Consider the following 12896-nt stretch of genomic DNA (forward strand, 5'->3'; position numbering starts at 1 on the left):
TTAAATATGAATAAACAAGCCTAAATAGACCCCTTTGCTGCAGCTGAAAAGGCAAGCAGCAAAACTGGCATGGTAATCTAAAAGTTATGTTACTTTTGGAGAAGAGCGATTGTTTTGTGGAGCATAACAATGATTGCCCTTGACAGAGGTTAACCATGACAATCAGAATAAGTTGTTCAAAATAATTAAAAGTGTTTTCATTTATGTGTTGTCAACTTTGTCTAATGTCAACAAGCATACACAAATGAACTAAATACGAGTGCAAGTTGAAACCAGCGAAAAAATTAGCTTTATCATGTTTTATCATAAGTGCTCCTGTCAACAGATGGGCGAGCTGATGTGATGTTCAACATACGGGCTACTCTAAGTTAGTTAAGTTGGTGAAGTGCGTGGCAAGTGGCAAAAAGAATTGTGCAGAAATCAGTAATTAGCAACTGCTGCTGTGATGCCAACAGGTTAAACGGGTTAAGATGAAGTAAGGCCCCTTTAGGTTAGGCATTGTAAGGATACTTCATTGGAAATAAGCATTGGTATTTTGTAGGAAACAGTGACAAATTGTTTGCTTTCCCTGACCCCATCTTAACAGAAGCCAGAGGTATGTGTATTGTGTCTGACTTGGTAATGGGGTGATATGCAGGTGTCCAAGGTTTCTTTTTGTTTGAGTGCTTTATGCTTGTCGAATTTTCTGTTATAACTTTGTTGTTGATTTCCTTTGCTTTGTTTTGTATAAAAAATGTTGTGGAAGGAAAGTGCAAAGTACAGCATCAAATTATTGGCGTTACTGAATTTTTCTGCTCATTACACTGTCACGTAGTTGCTATGCTTTCATGAATTCTGTTTCACTTAATGGCCTAAGATGTTAAAAACAAAGCAGATTTGTCGGGTTTGTGATATTACGTCCATCCAAACTTGAAATAGATGTCTTTGTTTGCTGAAGCATCAGTCACTAGCTCATAACTTCCATCTTTTGTAAATTGAAATTTCACTCCCGGACGGTCTTCTTGCGATGGAATTTTTCACTTCCACCCTAGTTCAAAAGCGATTTTAGCTCACTGCTCCGGCGGGGCTCATCTTCTTCGGAGCAGTCTTCGGCGGGGCTCATCTTCTTCGGAGCACTCTTCGGAGTGGCTGACCTTCGGTGCGTAGCTCGTTGGGTGTTTTCCCACCACCTTGCGGAGCAGCATGACACGGATGTGCGCTGATGCAATTATCTGACAGAATCATCCGGCATGAAAGCCGCAGCTTGAGGTGTGGGAGCGCCTGACGGCGTTTCACACGCTGTCTCGGTAATCGGCGTTTGATCTGTGAAGATGGTCTCCAGGCTTTTTGTCATTTGGACGTCAATTAATCAGCACAATTCGTCGGCAACCAAGAACGTTGACTGTTGGAAGTGGATGACGGTGTTCAAGTGCAAAAGCTTCCCTCCTCTCCCATATCGATTGATTTCACCTTCGCCGTCAGCTTCATTGCGCAAACGCGGAGCGGCGGCGGAGGCTCATCCAGATCAGCTCACCCGTGTCATCTGAGCCTGCCTTTGTCCTCTATGTCGTCATGCCAGCGCTACACGAGATCCTCAGCTGAATCTGCCGGACCTCCCCCCCCCCCCCCGCTACGCGACCACAGAGCCTCGGGCAGCGCCCGACTGGCACGCTCCGCTCCTCCGCGTACGCCAGCTCGGTCTCCCACGAGGCTTCCCGACCCGGAGGCGCTCCGGGAATAGCCGATCCGGAAGTGGCGTGGGAAAGCCAGCGGTGGGACAGATAACTCTGGCGTTAGTCTCATTCGAGGCGACCGAGGGCACATACTGGCTCATGTGTGCTCAGCTGGCTTAACTAAGACGAAGGCCAGTGACTTCCAGATCAAGAGTTTTGTGATCGAACCCAGCCGCAGTCAGTTAAAACTACAACTTTTCTTGTGCTAGAGATTAAACCAAGGTCGCCGATAAACACAAGAAGGTCAACGTGGTCTTCTAGAAAGTTGGGTTAAGGTTATCCACATTACGTTTAGAGCATGTCGGCGCCATCTTCCGAGCATGCTTACATGCTACGTGTTCATACATACTTGAATAAATAATGGTTTACAAATGAGAAGCATCCAGCAACCGAACCACGCAATGGACCATTCAAAATGTGCCGCTAGCTCTAGTTCCCGTGAAGAGCTTTCAGCCGACTCGGCGCGGGTGTTAGCCAGCGTCACCAGTGGCCGCACACGTCCGTACGTCCACACAAGCGGGGGCCGCCGCCAGCCGCTGTCTTCCAGCTCTGCGCCAGGGGCACCGGCGACTCAGGGAGTCGCGTGAGGAGCCACCGGAAGTGGCGGCACCGGCGGAAGGGCCCCTCACGCGCGGCGGAAGCGGGCGGGCCGACCAGCCCCGGTCGCCGCCGCCTCTGACCGGCTAACCAGACTGCGACGCAGTCGCCCAGCGACGACAGCGCCACCCGCGGCCGCACCGCCAACTAACGGGGAACGAGCCCAAGAGGCGACAGGTCGGATGAGCGCCATTGTGTGACTTATCCACGCCATACAGGGCGTGGGAGCTTTCCAAAAGTGAGAGAGTCCATCCCGTTCCGCAATAGTATCCTTTCCAAGCTCCGCCATAGGCTTAGTGCTGGGATGAAAGGATTGGGTCTCTCGGAGCATCGCTGTTGCGTGGAACACGTGAAGAGTTATGGGGCGGTCCTCCGATTCGTGTGTCGTTCCTTTCGCAATGGGTTTTTTCTTTGCGTTCTATTAGTTTGCAACGTGCCGCCCCTCACCCGGGCTCAGCGGAAAGCGAGTGGCCCATGATGATACCTCATCATGACAGCGTTTTGTCTCGGGACGTTACGGCGGAAGACAAAGCACAGAGATAGCGTAATGATTGACTGCCTTTAGCGGCTAATATTCCCGGATCGCTTGTAGAAAAAAGCAGAAGGTTGGTCTTAAGCCCTTCATCGCCAGCCATGAGAAAACCACGCTCTCTGTCGCTCTGTCCCCGCCCTCGTGCACACGCCGATGACGTCACACGTGCCTTTACTGTGAGTGTCTCCATCGAACCTCTCACGCCAGACCAAGGATGCTATCATGCACTCGAAATGGAATTCGCCCATCGCATACCACTGTCGATGCCTTGCTAACGCTGACCACGCGACCGCCCCCGAGCCCACCGCTCCCTGGTCCGACTCACCGCCGCGGTGACCTCTCGTCCCAGATCCGGCCACTCCGTGTGACTCAGCCTCGGTGGGCGACTCGGCGCGCCATGAGGCTGGCTTCCGGATCTGCAGCTGCCCGTCTCGCCGTCAGCGGGGGCATGATCCGCCACAGGTGTGAGGCAATGAAGCGCGCTCCGACATGACCTGTCACAGGTGTGCGGAAACGGGGCAGAGTCCTGACATGACCCGCCACAGGTGTGAGGCAATGAATCGCGCTCCGGCATGACCTCCCACAGGTACCCGGAAACGGGGGCAGAGTCCTGAAATGACCGCCACGGGTGTGGGGCGATGAAGCGAGCGCCCCGACATGACCTCCCACAGGTGCCCGGAAAAGGGGGCAGAGTCCTGAAATGACCTGCCACAGGTGTACGGAAACGGGGCAGAGTCCTGAAATGACCTGCCACAGGTGTGAGCAAATGAAGGAGCGCAGGGTGGTGTTCGTACCCCTACGACGGCACACGCGCTGGTTCATGGTGTCATGACTGCACACCTATTGCTTTAAGTCAACTCATAGTTTCCTCCAGTCAGAATTCATGCTATTTGGCCGACTTTACGTCAGCAACGTATACACAGCAGAGGCGTGGATTGTGTGCCAACGCGCTTCCAGCGAATTAGAGCTGAAGATGGCAGCATGTCGGGTCCTGCGTTCAATTAGTCAGAGGCAATCACTGTTCGTGGTGTGCTATGGGTATGGGACCCTGCTATGGATTCCGATTCACATATGTAAGCCATAAAGGTACACCTATACACAAGCACTACCAAATCCAGAATATCTATGAGGATGTCTGTGATGATAGCTTGCGATGTTGGTCTGGCGAATCGTACGAACGAGATTTTTTTCGCTGAGAACCTAGACAGCGGAGTGGAACCTGTCCGTTGTTACATGCACCGTGCGTAACAGAATTTCTCATGTCGAAAATATCCAAGAATAGATGAATTGTCGTGAGTTCTTGAAAAGGCAAAATTTGCGGCAAACCTATCTGCATAGATGTATATATGCCAATATATATATATATATATATATATATATATATATATATATATATCTCTCTCTCTCTCTCTCCTCTCTCTCTCCTCTCTTCTCTCTCTCTCTCTCTCTCTCTCACTCTCTCTCTCTCTCTTTAACATGCGTGTGTGTGGTGTGTGTGTGTGTGTGTGTGTGTGTGCCTGTGTGTTTGTGGTGGTATATGAGGTGTTTTGCTCATGCGAAACTCCCGTCGTCATCCTACATCGCCTTTCGTCGTCGAACAATATGCAAGTGTTCGTGACTCAAAAGTGACTAGGCTTGGTAAAGGCCGCTCGAGGGTTTTCTTTGTTCCTGCCCGCCTTCTTCCACCTGTACTGAAATATTGCATACCCCATTTTGTTTTATCGAAGATATTCAAGCCTTTTTGGCGCAAGCAGCGTTGTTAACCAATCTGTTTCGGCATAAAGTCATACACTGACATGCACTTTTGCGAAGCTGAATGGCAGCTGTCCGTACTGCTCCAACTTCCCTATGACCATACACCTGTGCCCACATACACATCATCCACAATCCGCACTGACAGTCGCCGTTGCCATGGGAGCGGATTGGCAGCGTATAATCCGGGCATCAGACAGTTGGCAAACCGGTTTCCATGACGACAGCGCTATTATCCGAAGGTGTGGCGCCAAACCGGGGCCACACAACATCTGCCTGAAAACGTTCGCGCACTGACGCCGGTCTGCAGTCAGCCTTTGCGCAGTTTCCTTCCTAAATCTATGCTTGAACTTAAATGCTGGAATGAACTTTTCCACGCACGCTTGTGGATCTTAGCTGCAGAAACACGCCGCGCCAAACTTAACCGCCGGGCTCTTAAGACTTTGAACAGCGTCCCTTGCATCTCGATGCCAGGGGAATGCCAAGACCACGGGAAGCCCGCCGCCCCCGCGCTGTCCGCCTCACAACGCGGTGGGATGGCGCCGGTCAGCGCCGTGACGGTCACCAGATTCGCATGGCTGTGGTTCGCCTGGCCGAAGTCCTGCCAGAGGTCGAACAGGCTCACATCCGGCAGCATCAGAGCTGCGAGACGCTTCCGGTGAGGCCCGAGCGGCCCCTCTCGCGTGGGGACGCTCGAACATTCACATTATCGGGGCATGCAGGCTTGATCAGCTCGTGACAGGGGGAGTGGAATCCGCTGCAGCTGTACCTGGGAGCATGCATGATTCGGCAACAATTTTGCTGTGGTTCGGCTCGCTTTGATGCTGTTTGAACAGGCTAATCACAAAAAACTTGATCTGCTCAAATGTTGATTTGGTCCAGGCCTCATCGGCTACAGCCCCAGTCACGCCGGTCTGTAAACGGCGGGGAAAGTAGATAGACGGTCCAGGATCGTACGTCGCTTCTTCCCATAATTATATATTTTTATAATGCATAATTATATTTTCACTCCCCCCCCCCACACACGCACGCACGCACACACGCACACGCACACACGCTTTCTTCTTTCTTTTCCGCCTCGATTCTCGTCCTCCTATCTTTCCTTTTCTCTCTCAGCACGGTTGATGAACGCAACGACAGCTGCCGCCTGCCTTTTGTTACATCGTGCATTCTGTACCCTTCCTACCAGCATTGCAGGTGAAGACTTACTGCATTACTGCTTTGGCTTCCCAACACAGACTTGCCGGCTCAGTACCCAGCAGGTGCGGACGCAGTTGCTGCTGTTCACCCATAGCGGGCCCGGATCTTCTCCTGGATAAAACTGGTCACACTCGCTCCCGTCCAATCGTTCATCTGTCGCGGCTCGAAACGTCGTATCAGATATGTCACGGATACGTGCGCAGATCGCGGCTTCGGGCCGATTTCACATCTCTCCCCACGGCTGCTCTTCTAGGGAGACATCAGTTCTGCACGTTCCAATGCGGCCCACCGTCACCGCACGTCCCGCTCGACCCTGTCCCAGGATAAGCCTGTCCCACAGCCCCCGAAGCTTACGTGGCATCTGCGCCCTTGAGCTCGTGAGTCTGGTGGATGCTCATCAGAAGCGTTGTCGACTCTTGGGCAGTCGCCTGTCTGGGAGCAAGCTGGTATTAACGGATAAGCAGATTAATAGCCTTGAGCGAGGAGCTAAAAGGCGTAATCTTGAAATGTCACGAATCAAAACGGGTTTTGGGCTTGGGAGATGCAGCCAAATATTTAGGTTACTAATTTTTGGGCAGAAAATAACCTATCCTTCGTGACTATGAGCTCTGCTCTGAATCGTTATGCAATCTCTTGATATATCTTGATGACTGTTTTATGTCGACACTTATCCAGTACCTCCGTGTATATCGGGGATCAGTTACTTTTAGGCGTAAAACTTCATAGTGCTTGGATGCTAAAATCTCAAGGTCTGTCTTGACTGTGTTAAGTATAGATTTGCATAGTTTTAATGGCACTTGACATGTAATTAGATAAAAACCGGCGTTTTTTCCCGCGATTAAAACATCTTGCTGTAGGTGTTACGTGGTGGCGGCTGTGTAGCCTCAGACGTCGCTACAGCATCGAGTGACATGCACGGTGCGTGCCCCCGACACCCCTGCACCCACCTCCACCGACACTCTCCGATGCTGCGTCACCACCTCCGCCGGTGGTCCTCCAGCCTCTGGCGGTGTCCACTTACCCGCGCCCCAGCCCTCGCTCCAACGGCGGTCTTGGAGGCTGGGTCCGGGCTGGTCTAGGTCGCCCCGGCCGCAGGTCTTCAGCGCCCTGCCCGGGCTCGTCCAGGTCGCCTCCGCCGCGGTACGCTCCTTTATGACATCGCGCGTCGGCTTGGGCGCAGGTTTCGTCAGATGCAGACGGAGACTTTACGACCAACATGCTCTTGTCGGCGCACCACAAACGTCCCTTCCCTTCATTCGCTGCTTCTCCCAGGAGGCTGATTCCCAGGTCACTCATGGATTCCAGGGATTCCCAACGCCCTGGATCTTCGCGGTTAGTTTCATGAAAGGCCAGCTGTATTGGGTATCTCTGTATATCTGTATATCTTCAGCTGTAAGTCCACTCGTCCTCTCACCAGTGGCTGCCAGGACGCACCAGTCGGTGCGCTCCAGCCTCCCGCTCGACTGCTCCCCCCCCCCCCCATGCAGAATGCTCGGGGCTGCTTAAGAACTACTCAGCTCTCCCTCTCGTGGGAGCGGGCTGAACAGCCGCGACTTTGTCGGAGCTTCGTTCTCGACACGGGCCGCTTCAATAAGGTGCCGAGCGGGTGAGCGGGCGATGCTCGTGCTCGTGCTCGTGCTCGATGCTCAACGCCTGCTAACAGCTCGTTAACGGTGGTCCCTCGCGCTTGTCGGCTGAAGTAGATAGGGGCGGGGGAGGGGGCGCCGTCGTATCGCGGTGTGAAAGGAATTACCTTTGATAGCGCACAGCCCACAGCGACTCACGTCACAACGCATTGCAATGTTTGTCTCTGCGAGCGTAGATAAAAATGTGGGTCGATCAATGGGTCAATGGGTCGATCAATGGGTCAATGGGTCGATCAATGGGTCAATGGGTCCATCAATGGGTCGAGCGGTAGTCCGGCACGAATGCCAACTATCATGCTTCATGTGACCTCGTTGTCGGCTGTGCTGGAGCCCTCTCGCCTGCATACTGGATTGGGGGGGCCTCCCCAAACAGCTGTACAGCGTCGCGATTTGTGGTTAGCTGTTACCTACTCCTGTGCATGTAACTCTGTACGTTTGCATCGACAGGGTGCCATGTGCCGGAGCGGCATACACTACCCTACGCACGAGACGCTCGTCGCTTAGTGGGCCGGGCGGGCGACACAACAGTCGCTATCGGGAAAAGTGCAGACGTTGTGCAACGACGTACCATGTTATTATGAGGCATCGACATCCTGGACTACATTGTTTGCATTCTTCCACATAAATATGAAATTGCAGATTGCATCAGCTTTGCACAGCTTCCTCGGAGTCCTGTGGTGAGTTTGTGGCTATCAGCCTAGGTTTACGGCGGTTGAGAGGCAATTTCAGGCCAAATTCTTGAGATGAACTATTCAAAACTCGGTCCGGTACTCTGTGGGTGGCCCAAACCGCAGACCATAGTTTGTGTATTACTCACTCATGCCCAACATCTACAACCTACGGAACACGTCCGGGCTTTGCAGCCTCGCAGCGACAAGCGTGCAGTAAGAGTGCAGGTCGCCTGCGACAGCCAGCAGTCGGTGACAGCGACCCTGCAGCACCGTCCAACCTGCCGTACGTATCGCTGCACGGTCTATTGGATACGCCTACGCTAGGAAATCCCCAGCCGCTCGCTCGGCTCTTCTCCCCCCCCCTTCCCTGTGCGGCGGGCACTGAAGGGGTCCCGCGTGCTTGACAAAGGTACTCACTGGGATTCCCAGCAGGTGCGCGGTGTGCGTACGGCCCCTGTCTGGCGTCGTGGGAGCGTGACTTCCTGTTGCCTCTCGCCTCCGCCTCTTTGTAAGGACTGCTGGACGCGCGCACTGCTCAAGCAAAGTACCTACAAAACGAGACAGCAAAAGTACCTACATGCGAACGATAAAAGCCGTGCTTTGGGTTTTCTCACAGCTAATGCCCTTGGTGAATATGTGCGAGGTACGCAAGATTTGTAAGTAAATGAGCAGTTTCTCTGAGCAAGCAAATGTGATTCTGGTTTCAGGTGAAGTTGGCCAAATTATAAGCGTTCTACGTTTGTCCCGATTTTTAAAAGTTTAAAAATGTTTGATTGTACGATTGCTTAGTTTAGTGACATATCCAACAAGATGTCAAAAATTCCCAAGCAATCTATTTCAAAGATGGGGAACATTATTTCAGTTCCGGCTTACTTTCGAAATGACATAAGTTTTTTTTTGGTTTTATGGTTACGCTCTATCACTTCACTTTTCCTCTTGAAACGCAAGGTCAAATCGCCAGGTGTCACGCGCAAGCCTGTTGCGTGTTATTCCGAGTAAGACATTAAGGCACCGTGGTTTGTTCTCAAACCTTCTGCTCCGTGGCATTGGCAGCATCAATTTTTTTATTCATTTCTTGCAAAACCCAGTAAGCATTCCGTTTTTCTAACAGCATCCTTGAAGCCCAAAAGTCACAAACACTTAAAATGTTGTAAAATGTTTCAAAAAATGTTTCATCCCTTGCAAGACCCAGTAAAACATTCCAGTTTCTAGCAGCAGCCTTGGAGCCCCAAAAGTCGCAAAACTTAAAATGTTGGCGTTTGAGCTTTTCTTTCCGCGATAGCGCTCTGGATTACTGTTACTGGATCTGGATATGTTGTATTGGAACCGTCGCTTCGTGTATTTTTGCAGCGTTAGCAAACAAACAAATGCAGCAAAAAGAGGGATACTACACAATCGGAGAAGCAAAGCGTTACTGTCTGTATAATAATTTCCAAATGATTAATCGTTAGGCTCAGTTAAAACGAAACGCAAAATCATTTCACCACATTTGGATGTGACGGTCGACGAATCGCGTTGCCACCAGTATGCTGCGGCGTCTCGTCGAACAGCCGCACTAACGGATATAAATTAAGGATGAACGAGACGGTCGCCAGCACTGAGGGCAAACCGCCCTCCACCCCATACTGGAATTTATTGACAACATTCCTGATTGGTTACAGTTAAGGGCAGATACTATCACAGCCGTTTCCGCAGCAGCGCCCACAGTCACGGCAGCCACGGCCGTAGAAGCCATGACCGCAGCAACAACGGCCACGGCCATACCTATGGCCACAGCACGGCCACAGCCACAGCAATAGCTGCTGCGTGTTAGCTGCTGGTCACAGCAGCTGCGATCACCACCTAAAACGCGGAGGCCTACCGCACCACTCCAAAAATGGCAGAGGGGCAGGAGCCGAGGTCACAGCGTGCGCAAATTGTCTTATCACATCACCACCAGTTTTTGTCACATGTTCCCACTCACTATGCTCCATCCTGACGATGTCTATTTTTTCACCATGAATAACTCTCGATGGAAAGTCAAAAGCGGTGTGGTGCGCGCCACCGAGCACCGCCCCCCTCCGTCTTAAAAAAAAATATTGGCTGCGACCCCGCCAATACATACGCTGCACTGTAGATGGAGACATCGTTCAGTGTCCGAAGCAGAAGTGACTCTAACGTATACGCTGCACTTTAGGTGGAGACATTGTTCAGTGTCCGAAGCAGAAGTGACTCTAATGCATACGCTGCACTGTAGGTGAAGACATTTTTCAGTGTCCGAAGCAGAGGTGACTCTAACGCATACGCTGCACTGTAGGTGGACATTTTCAGTGACCAAAGCAGAGTGACTAACGCATACACTGCACTGTAGGTGGAGACATTGTCAGTGCCCGAGGCAGAAGTGAATCTAAACCAACCCTGTGGATTGGACAATGTTTAGGACTAGGTGGCTGCCCTTTCCCTGCATTCTTCTTGAACTTTGTCGTGCAGACCGTCCAGCCGACCCTTTCCTCTGGTAACCCCAGGGCTGTATTTTCCGCAACTCGCTGCCCGGCGCTTATTGAACTAGGCAGGCGCGGAGGGGAACCCAGGCATACGATCGCTATCACGCATTCATTGCTATCGCAATTTTTCGGGTGGACATTTGCTTCCAATTTTCGCTTTTATGTACCTCTAATCCTTATGATATCTCCTAGTAGCCCTATACGCGAACATTAACATTCAACGCGAACATTCAATTGAAAGCAACTGTCCGAAAGCTCAATGGTGATAAAGTAACAAATCAAACAAAAGCGGCCTTTTTGTGATAACCGCACTAATTTTTAGACGAACCAGACGCAGTCGCTCGTGCAACAGACCACATGCATATGGAGGATCACAGGAGGGCCTTACGTGTTTTCGGGAGGATCGTAGCTGTTCACTCCGCACTTCCTGCGAGTTTGCTTGCCCCAGCCCCTGACGATGCAACAAGCATATATACACTTTTAGCTGTCACTGAACCACACGAATGCCACTTCTAAAATCGGTTGAAGGGCTCAGCCGAAAAGGCAGACCAAACCTACCCCCAAAACCTGCTTTCTCCCCCCCGGATTTCGGCCACTGGAAAACGCGTCATTGATGCTAATGTTTAAAAAACGTAAGAAGTTCGTAGATTAAAAGTTGTCTCCTGCGGAGGAATATCTCCCATTTCACGTTGAAGTGGGCTGCCTTTTTGTGAAAGCTTAGAATGGGGTGTAATTCATAGAAAAAAACTTAAGTAAATGTTAGTAAGGGATCACTGATGCCTACCGCTGCCACCGAACGTGTTGTTTAACCGCTAAAGCGATAATTGTGCGGCAAATACACTTGCAACTGCCGGGGAAGCCATGAGTTCACATTTATCTGGGCCACCCTGTAATTTCAAAAGTTGCTGCATAATGCAGTCAGTTGTTTTCTCATCCCAATCCAGACGTCATCATTTGAAAATTGTATCAAACATTCACAAATGGGCTTCACATATGAAGGAGATAGCATGACAAAAACATTAGGCACCTGCAGTATACTGTTTGGCATCAGATTAACATGATACTTAAACGATGTGTTTGGGTACCCACCACGTAGTATACCAATAGTTAAGATAATCGGTCCCGTTTATTTGTCCCGGCATTCCGTCTGCAGCATTGTGGGGGGGGGAGGCTCATGTCAGCATTGGGGGGGGGGGGGCTGGGCCACCGAAAGTATATAAAGTGACCCCCCGCACTGAGCACGAACGGCTATGAGGTACTGATAGTACAGTGGACAAGCTGCATGTCTGGGAAACGTCAATCACCCGGTTTGATTTCCCCCTGCGCCCGCCGTTCCTGCCAGGGTGAGGGGGGCAAGCGACGCCACATAGCCGCAGCGGCGTACAGACAATGACCGGCTGACGGCTATGTGGTTGCCTTACATAACATCACGGCTACCTGGCATATAACATGGCATGATGCAGGCATCCTCAGCCTAAGCGAGCCGGCGATTTTATCAGGTACCACCATGGAAGCAGGAAATCCCCGTATCATTGTCCACCTTTTTTGTTGACTAAGAGCGATGGGCCGCGATTCTCTGAGTCACATTCCATCGGCCGCCACAGACCAATATAGCCGGCATCACAACCACATCACACCACATCACACCACATCACACACCACATCCACCACATCACAACACCACATCACATCACATCATACCACATCACAGCAGTACACCTCATCGTAAGGGCACGTCACATCATAGCATCACACCCCACTACAACAACCACACCACACCACAACGCACATCACATCACATCACAGCATCCAAATATCAGACCACTGATAGGTGTTCTGCTGATCTGTATTCTGCGTCAGATCACGAACTAGCACAAAGGTCACACGTGCAGCATGCAACTGGACGCACAATGATGAGCTGAGATCAGTCAACAATATTGCTTGAAATCTTTGTGAGCGACACAACAGGAAGGGTTTTTTTCGTCAGGAAAGACCCTCAGTTTGCAACCTGAAGATTAAACCTGGCATCGCACCCCCGGGTCGAGCACGAGTACTTGCCTTTATAGATGTTGTTAAGTACAACATGACGTACCGCTTTAGCAGCACAGCTTTCAAAAGCTCCCACAAAAACAGCCAGAACAAAAATCGCCTCAGTCTGCCTCGCTTTTGTTTCCGCGCGCGGCGAATCTCGTATTTTCCGTCGGACCTTTGAGCCTGCAGAGGAGTGGTAGCTCCGGCAAGGTTTTGAAAAACATTCACCTCGTGCATTATGTCGAAGGAGCCAAGGATCTATGGATCACGCG

This window comes from Pollicipes pollicipes, unplaced genomic scaffold, assembly GCF_011947565.3.
Source record: "Pollicipes pollicipes isolate AB1234 unplaced genomic scaffold, Ppol_2.1 Scaffold_7262;HRSCAF=8765_pilon_pilon_pilon, whole genome shotgun sequence".
Lineage (NCBI taxonomy): Eukaryota > Metazoa > Arthropoda > Thecostraca > Pollicipedomorpha > Pollicipedidae > Pollicipes > Pollicipes pollicipes.